Source organism: Dinoponera quadriceps, unplaced genomic scaffold (assembly GCF_001313825.1).
Source record: "Dinoponera quadriceps isolate SergipeBrazil2010 unplaced genomic scaffold, ASM131382v1 scaffold3282, whole genome shotgun sequence".
Classification (NCBI taxonomy): Eukaryota; Metazoa; Arthropoda; class Insecta; order Hymenoptera; family Formicidae; genus Dinoponera; species Dinoponera quadriceps.
Window position 1 is genome coordinate 1 of NW_014557271.1, and position 9,619 is coordinate 9,619.

Below are 9,619 nucleotides of genomic sequence, written 5' to 3' on the forward strand. Positions count from 1 at the left end.
AACGGTGCCAAGGAATAATTGATAATGGAGGCGACTGGATCAAATATTAGGTAATTACGCATTATTAAAAATCTTCTATTTTCGTTTAAAAAAAACATCTTGACTTTATCTTTTATTCTTTTCAGATTATCACCTACAGTTTTTTGTTGGACAGACTGTATTTCGGCGGACACAAGGAAAAAAATTCAACTATTAGATGTACGGATTTCAACGTAGAAAAATTTGATTAAATATTTTTCAGATAGGAACACTACCTAAAAGAGATTACGTACCAAGCAAGTATCAACCAAGACTACTTATTTATTTTTAATTCAGACCTTTAGTGACCTATGTTATTAAACCTTGTAATAGATCTTCATGTTAGAAATAATATACTAAAATTACGATCATTAATGCATAACTAGTTCTCATCGTTCAGATTCCAAAATTTATTTTAATATGCATTGTGTAAAAGTAGTTATATAGAAAATAAATCGACAGAATTTCAAACACCTGAAGAATTCTGCTTCAAAAGTAATACAAATATAAATTGCGATATTTGCACCTGAGCTGCAATAATCTTATGTTTTTGGTGTAAAAAATCACATTGTATGACACATTTCTTCCATGAACATAATTTTCGATGAATATGTGCCATAAGTCTTACGCATATATATTATTTATACATATGTAATGTTTCTATTATATTCTTTATATTAGGTTGTATGTGTGTTACTCTCGACAAGTTAAGTCTCGTTTTAATCTTTGCTACTCAACTTTACTATCTTGTAACACATGTTATCTTGTATTTCATATTTAAACAATCATTCATGCACACATACACATATATACACACACATACACACACATGTATACACGCGCATTTATGTGAATATAAAAATTTGCTTGTGAGTGATATTTTATTATACGCATTGCGGTTCTATTAATTCACCTCGGCCTTGTATAAAATTTCTAAAAAAATATAATGTACTACAAGTAATTCACAAATTTTATTTTCAATATATACATTGAAAATTTTTGGCAGATAGCGATGTTAAATACGTCTCTATTCTTGTACAACGTAATTTATCAATCCTCATATTCAATCCTCATAACTTTATACAGCGTATTTCAAGCCGTCTTCGGTTCCCGTGAAGTGCAGGTAGAATGGGTGAAACTGTGTAGAAAAGTCATGTATCATTTTGCAAAATTCAAAATAGTTAATGAGAATTTAATTATTTTGTTTGAGGTAATGAACGCATGGAAAAGGGTAAATCGGACACTGTATAAAGAGTAATAACTTATTTCTGAAGATGTCCTAGCAACGATGAACATTAATTGATTTCTAAAAATGGAATAACGCAGCAAGCAGAAAACGGCATATGCAATGTTTGGTATCTAGTTAAAGTATCTAAATAATCATCTAGATAAATAAATATATCATCTGTATCTAGATGGAAAAAATATATATTCATTTTCATTTTAGATGAAGAAACACATCTCATCTAACAATTATCTGAAATTATGTTATGGTCCATATTCTGAACTTATTATTCGATAAAATAAATGAAATAATATGGATCTATGCGTTAAGTCCATATCAGACTAGGGATTGGAGATTAGATTTCAACGAATCAAATTCGGGTTTTATTTCCTTTGATTTCTTTTTAGCTGCACTGCTGAACTGGTGCAACTAAAATGAACAGACCATTTGTTTCAATTGATCAATCCATTTTTTCGTCCTAGTCCTGTTGCGCGTGTCCGGGCGTGGTAACTTCTCGCATATGCCTGCGATTGTGCACGTTGATTATACCGCAGGCATATGGGAGCTACAGTTTATCGCCGGTTCCGAGCGGCACTATTTTTTTTAGAGAGGTTCTCTTGGCAAGGATATTCTCGGTGGTTTGCCATTGCCTTCCAAAAGGAGATATGAACGTAAATATTTTGACTTCTGCCAGGATCGAACCCGGGACCGCTGGCATAGTAGAACCAGTGCGCTACCTGCTATGCCACGCTCGCTCTCGGATACCCATTTTAAGCCCATATGAAATTGTCAACTATGAAAGCCGACCCGACTGCCGATTACGACTGCCAACTCTTAATAGACTAATTATAATAGACTAATTACATGATGCTTCACTGTAATAAGCCTTTCAAAAGTCGACAATCATAATCTCTAGTCAGATTGGTCTAGTCAGGTTGGTAATTTGATATGGGCTTTATAAAAGAAGACTGAAATAATGACTGAGTTCATAAAACACAGCGATTAATGAACAGGCAATGAATATTGGTCTTTTTTATTAGATCCTTAAATTTAGAACGATTACATTAATGAATTACTGAACCGTTGTGCAATTTTATGATCTGCGTAATTTTTATTATAAATTTTTATAAAATCTTTCATGAAAACAATATCATCTAAAAAATTATCTAGAGAAGTACCGCTACTAGATAATGATCTAGATAAATTAAAAGTAAAATCATCTAATCTCATCTAAGATATTTTTAGGATTTTCATTTCATCTTTATCTAGATAAATTTGAAGTCATCTAAAGTCAACACTGGGCATATGACACAGAATTGTGTGCCGAAAAGAAACGCGCCTTTCGCTATCAGTTGATATCCGTCGTTGCTAGGAAATCTTCAGAAGTAAACCATTTGTCTTTAACAAAATAATTAATCTTTCCGTTTTTCTTCATATAGTGTCCTATCGTTTCCTATGCGTTCATTAGTTCAGACAAAATAATTAATTCTTCACTAACTATTGCGAAGTTTGCAAAATGGTACATGATTTTTCTGCTCAGTTTCATATATATTCCATTTGTATACCATGGGAACCGAGAACGATTTGGAACTGTATAATATCTTGCATATGATACAATTAAAAATAATTTGTACTTATAGTGTGGGACAATATGCAAAAATGTTTATTGCTTATATAAGTGCCATGCAGAAGAAAAGAAATAACACAATGTATTCCTATAGCGCGGTGTAATGTGCTACGAAGCAACACCTATAACACGAAGTTTTCACTGTTTCCCCAAAAATTGAATTAGCTAAACATCATATTATTATACATGAATGAATTTAGATTTCGATGCTTTTTAATTTTTGTCTTTACAAAAATTTTGAAATTCGCAAAAATTATAACGAGGGACGGAAGTAATTAAAAAAAATTTTAATTTTCTAAAAATTTAAATATGCTATTATAAAGAACATCAAATATCATTTAACTTTCCTCTAATAATTTCTTCACATATTTCATATTTTAAAAATTATTCGCCAAAAATGAAAAAATCTATTATTTTCGAAGAGTGATTTCAACTCTTAAACGTCGAGATAAGCACATATGACCTAATTATTTTTTGATACTCTACAACATATCCGAAGTTTATACAAATCGGTGAGGAATACTTGCGACCGTTTACTTGTTACTTACGTGTTACTTCATTTAATTTTATTTTATTTAAAAAATTTGCTCATTGTGCTGGGACTTGAACTTAGAATCTTTAGCCCTCGCGTATGTACTAAACCATTATTTTACTAAACCATTCCTATATTCAGGCTGCGTTCCGTAATTCACTGCCAATACTGGAAATCTATAGTATACGTAATGTTACGTCCTGGAAGAGAACGAACGCAACAAAATTGTTTACTCGCGCACTGGCGAGTCCTAAACGTACTGGTAGGTCTGCAGATAAGGTCAAGGTCCGGAGAGGCCCATTTACTCCGATTACAGAACGTACGTTAGGTGGTCCTTTATTTAGGTCAAAGAACTTAATCTCTTTGATAGGACTATATGAGTGTGTTGAGAGGGGAATTTAGATTTAGGTAATTGAAAGGAGATGAATAAATAGTTTTAACGAGTTGATTAAATTTAGGGCATTTTGAATAAAACAGTTTATTAATAACATAATTTGGTTCTCGGATGGATTAATAATAGTGGTAAATTGATAAGAAAAGTCATTGTAAAAGATACAACATTTAAAAGATGAAAGGGTTAGCTAAAGTTAAACAATGAAATATGTGGGTTAACATTAAACAAATTTTTATAAATCAGCATTACTGGAATAACGCAAATACAAGATGAAGATTAAAGTGAGATTAAGCAAAAGATAATTCGTGTAACTTAATTTAATACAATCGGATATAACGCAACAAGAACGTTTAACATATCGGTATAATGAGGAAAACATCGTTATATAATACAAAGAAAACAATAATCACGCAGTGCTGGTGTGTTTTGAGGGATGAAGTGGGATTGGAAATTGGATTGAAATGATTAAAAGTCATGTTTAAATATGAAATAGAGACTTACGATTTAAATGAATCAATGGACTGACGAGGACGAATAAAGACGAAGACGAAGGCTGGACTAGATTATGGCTGTGGACTGCTGAAGACTGAACTAAGACTGACTAACTAAGAACTGACACTAAGAACTGCAACTGTGACTGCGACTGTAACTCTAATTGTAACTATACTTGAACTGGACTGGACTGAACTGCACTGGACTTGAACTGGACTAGACTGCGCTTGAACTAAACTGAACTGAACTAGACTGGACTGCAACTGGAACTGTGATTGTAACTGAGACTGTGACTGTCACTGACTGCAAAAGAACTACTATTGTAACTGCGCTCGTGGCAAAAAGGATAAGGCTTATAGGAAAGATTTCAGGGGGTGGTGAATGACGTCCACCAATGAGAGGAGGTTGCGTGGAAGACAGTTACTCTGGAAAATTCCTAGTATTGACATAAATAATCTTAAGAACCTAATCGCATAGAAGGGCCTTTCTTCTACCGACTGTGTACAAAGATGGATAGATCTCAGCCCCCATCGGGAGCCTTATGACATATGTAGGCGGCGTGTACTCGTATCTTTTCATAAACCGCTTGATCAAATCTGTTTGTTTTACAATCATAAGAGAAGGAATTCGTTGCTATCTAGGTACCCAGTATGGACACATACGTGCCTAACGTAGAGGTGGCAAGATAACTTAGTTATATAAAAAAAAGGAATCTGTCGTCCCCGGGGTACCCAGGATGTAAATAAACTACATACCTTACATGAAGGCGGAAAGGATGATAAACGCATTGGAAACCATACGGCACGTTTATCGGCGGCCAATGTAATCTTATCTTTGTTACAGTAGCGCTTGCCCGAAGTCCGTCTGTTTCCCAATCATATAATTAAAAAGAGAAATTCTTAGTTTCCGAGACACCCAGGACGTAACAATAATATAAACTATAGATTTTCAGTACTAGCTGTGAATTACGCAGCCTCGGTAGTGGGCGTTTCTTATTGTCTACCTATAGTTTATTCAGCGCAGTTATGTAGGTTGTCCCAAACTGTTTTCAGTTTCTGTGGTGTGCAGGTAGAACGAGTGAAACTGAGCAGAAAAGTCATGTACTATTTTACAAAATTCGCAATAGTTAATGAGAAATTAATTATTTATCCGAGCAATTAATGCACGGGAAAAGGTAGACACACTATATAAAGAAAAATGGTTTTTTTTCTGAAGATCTCGTAGTAAGGATGAACATCAACTGATTTCTAAAGGCGGAATAATGTGGTAAACAGCGAGTGAAACTGAGCAGAAAAGTCATGTACTATTTTACAAAATTCGCAATAGTTAATGAGAAATTAATTATTTATCCGAGCAATTAATGCACGGGAAAAGGTAGACACACTATATAAAGAAAAATGGTTTTTTTTCTGAAGATCTCGTAGTAAGGATGAACATCAACTGATTTCTAAAGGCGGAATAATGTGGTAAACAGCGAGTGAAACTGAGCAGAAAAGTCATGTACTATTTTACAAAATTCGCAATAGTTAATGAGAAATTAATTATTTATCCGAGCAATTAATGCACGGGAAAAGGTAGACACACTATATAAAGAAAAATGGTTTTTTTTTCTGAAGATCTCGTAGTAAGGATGAACAGTGGCATGTAACATAGGGCTGTGCGCCGAAAAGAAACACGCTTCTCTCTATCAGTTGATACCTATTATTGTTAGATCTTTAAAAATAAGCAATTTTTCTTTATACAATATCCGGTCTACTATTTCCCATACGTTCATTAACTTAGATGAAATAATTAATTTCTGACTAACTATTGCGAATTTTGCAAAATGGTATATAACTTTTGTATTTAGTTTCACCCGTTCTATCTGCACACCATGGGAATCGAGAACAGTTTGAGACATCTTGTATAATGCTAGCAACATAATTTAATGTGTCAAAAGGAGTAAGCATAATTCAGATTAAAATTGATATTTTTCCATTTAATGTTAATTTTATTGATAATTTAACGAAAACTGTGATATGAGACAAAAATTAGTTAATAGCTAGATAAATAATAATATACAATTATGAGATAGAACATTTTATATTAGCTTGCCGGTAATGTAACGCCTAGTTCTTCACCATTTATATTTAGCACTATTCAGAAATGAATTTAGTCGGTCTGATTTAGAGACTAGTAGCTAGATCTTACATATGTTTAAAAAACATCCAAGAGACGTCCCAGAGATATTCAAATTTTTTAGGTGTCTCCAGGATGTTTTTTGAACATTTACGCTGCGTGGGATAGTACTGACTAAGTAAGCTTCTAGCTAGTCACTAGTTTATGGCTGACTAAATAGTTATGTTGCTATATCGAAATCAGTTTAACAATTGTCCAGTAGCAATATATTTTAAATAAGCAATATAAAAGAAAACTGGGCAATGACGACATAATACATAAATTTACTATTTAATGAATGAACAGTTCTGACATTCAATTTCCATTCAGAATTTACCGATAGTTTTCCATCTTACTATATAATCTTTTTTGTCTAGCAACTTATGTAATTGGTGTAGCTTTAGGAGAACTAAGCTTTAGGGTGCTGATACGTGGACAACAAAAAAGCAGAACGAAAAAGTGAAACGAAAAACATGTGATAGGAGAGCGAGCAATTAACCAATATTATATTCATACTAATCCATTTTGATTTCAAATGGCCGTGTTCCTTATATACAGAAAAAACGGAAATTCGCAAAATGGAAAATCCAATTTTCTTGATCACAATCAATAAAATTAATCAATATCGTAAAAAAAAATATATAATTTTAATAAGTTCTAAAAAAATTATAAATTTGAATTATAAGGAGTCAGTTGTAATTAGCAATTTTAAACACCTTCTTTCAAAATAATATCATGCACTTTATTAATGATTTCTGGTAGCACTTTTCGGACGCCCACTACGGGGGTCATCTTCCAAGCTTGTATGACCATATTTAAATTTAGCAGCCCATTTCCTACTGTAGTAAATGAAGATGCAGAATCATCCAATATACCTTTCATTTATTTAAAAATTTCTGTTGGCGTTAAAAATTAAAAGCTTTTTTTAACAAAATATTTAATCACTGTACGATGTTCAATTTTCTCCATTTTCGATGCACTGAGGTGACTTTGTTAAAACAGTTATTTCTAACTAACAATTCGGCAAATCGACTTGATATTTCACAGCTATTCATAAGGCGAATATAGCGCCACGATGCGATAAAAAACAGAAACGCGATAGTAATCTTTACATGGTAGGCCGTAAACTTTTCAAATTGTCCTTACCTATACCACTCTTCCAGTCCCACCAAATACACAGTATAATCTCCGAATGAAGCACAGCCTTTGGAGTGGTCAATGGCTTTTCTAAACGTTTTTCTTAGGACCGTCTGCGTACTGCGTTGTTGTAGATAACTCATTTTTCATCGCTCGTCGCGATTTGTTTAAAAAATGGATCGTTTTCGTTGCGTTTAAGTAACGAATCTTAAGTGGAAATCGCGATCGATTAAATTTTTTTCCAGACAAATTATGCGACACCCAGATATCAAGACAATTCACGTATTCCAGCTTATACAAATGCTTGTTGACAGATGTGATAAATAGGGTATCTTTGCAATCTCCTACGTCGTGTATCGTTGATTATTCTCGATTAAAGACTTGACTTAGTCGTTATCAGCAACAGCCGATCGATGAGAGTGGTCCTGATCTTTGAGTATATTATCACTGGCACGAAATTTCGTAAACCATCTCTGGTACATATACACGTTCTGTAACGGAACGTTCTGTTACAGCATCTTCTCTATACACAGCACATATTTTCTTTTTGTTTGCGTCGCGTTTTTCTCTTTACAGAAGTAAAATAATATCAAACAACGAAAATACAACTTATTTTGCTCCATTTTTCTCTCAATCTCAAGTGAACACAAACGCTTCTACATACATTCTTCATACACTAAATAACTCTTAGAGATGTCAGCTATCAGAATAGCATGCACTTACACCATATAGATTAAAATTTCTTTCTAGTGAAACATATTCAAATCATCTGTTGGGAAAATACATTACTTTCCTTCCTACTTAATATAGGTCATGTTATGTACTATAGATTTGTGTACTATAGATATTATGTACTATAAATTTTCAATATTGATAGTAAATATTGAAACGTAGCTTTTTTGAAGACAAGTGCAGCCAGTTTAGAAATAGAAAAAAAACCTCTAATCACATTCAATTGTTCTGCGAATAGGCTAATTGCTTTGTGTGATTGAATATATCTAATGTTCTAAAACATTGTATGTGAAGCATGTACAGTTTAGTTTGTTTTAGTCTAAGAATAAAAAAAAAACTTTGGGATTTTATGGATTCAATTAGTTACAATCAATTAAGGAAGTTCGGTAGTGTTAGCGGGGGGAAATCTTAGAGAGGCAAGGGGAGAGAGAACGTCTGACAACGCCGCAAATTTTTTCGGCTGCTGACACGTCGTCGTCGTCGTCTATTGACACTGTACTTGTGTACTCTATTAAAATTATTATAATTAATAAATTGAAAATTTACTGTAAAAAATAATTTATTTGTTAAATTTAAATGAATGTACTTGTTGAAATCGTGTGACTTTGATGTTTAAAATGGGTAAAGTTAAAAGAAAAACAAATAACCTTCAAATTACTATGGATACTGCTGGCAAAGAAAGAATTCGTTTTAATGGAAAATTTGTTAAAAAATTAAAAGTAGATAGACACTTACGAGGCAAAATGTTAAGTAAAATGAGAGAAAAAGCTCAAAGTCTTAAAAATTCTTCAGTTGAAATGAACAAAGTTGACATTCCTGTTGACGGTGAAAGAGTTGTTAATTTCGATTGTATGGCCAAGAAAATGTTTTGCAGTACATGTAATCATAAACTACATTTGACTGATATTATTGACGAATATGCTCAGGGATTAGGATCCATTTTTCATGTCAAATGTGAAAAATGTTCACATGTAAACAAAGTTGAATCGAGTGCAAAATATGTATCTGTGATATCAGTTTCGCTTATAAAAAAATTAAGTCAGAACGGAGTTGCCTATGAAAACATAATTGACAAATATTTCGAAGGAATTGACAAATTAAAGCCACTATTGATGGGTGGAAGTAATCCCTTGATAAAAAAATCAGTATTATGGATAAAATTTAGGAATTTTAGAATATTTTAGAAAATATCATCCAAGATAAAATATGAGTATAATATATACTAGATTAGAAGTTATATAATACTGACAATGAGTTATTTTAAAATAGATTTCAAACATATAGAGAAAATATAAAAAACGACTC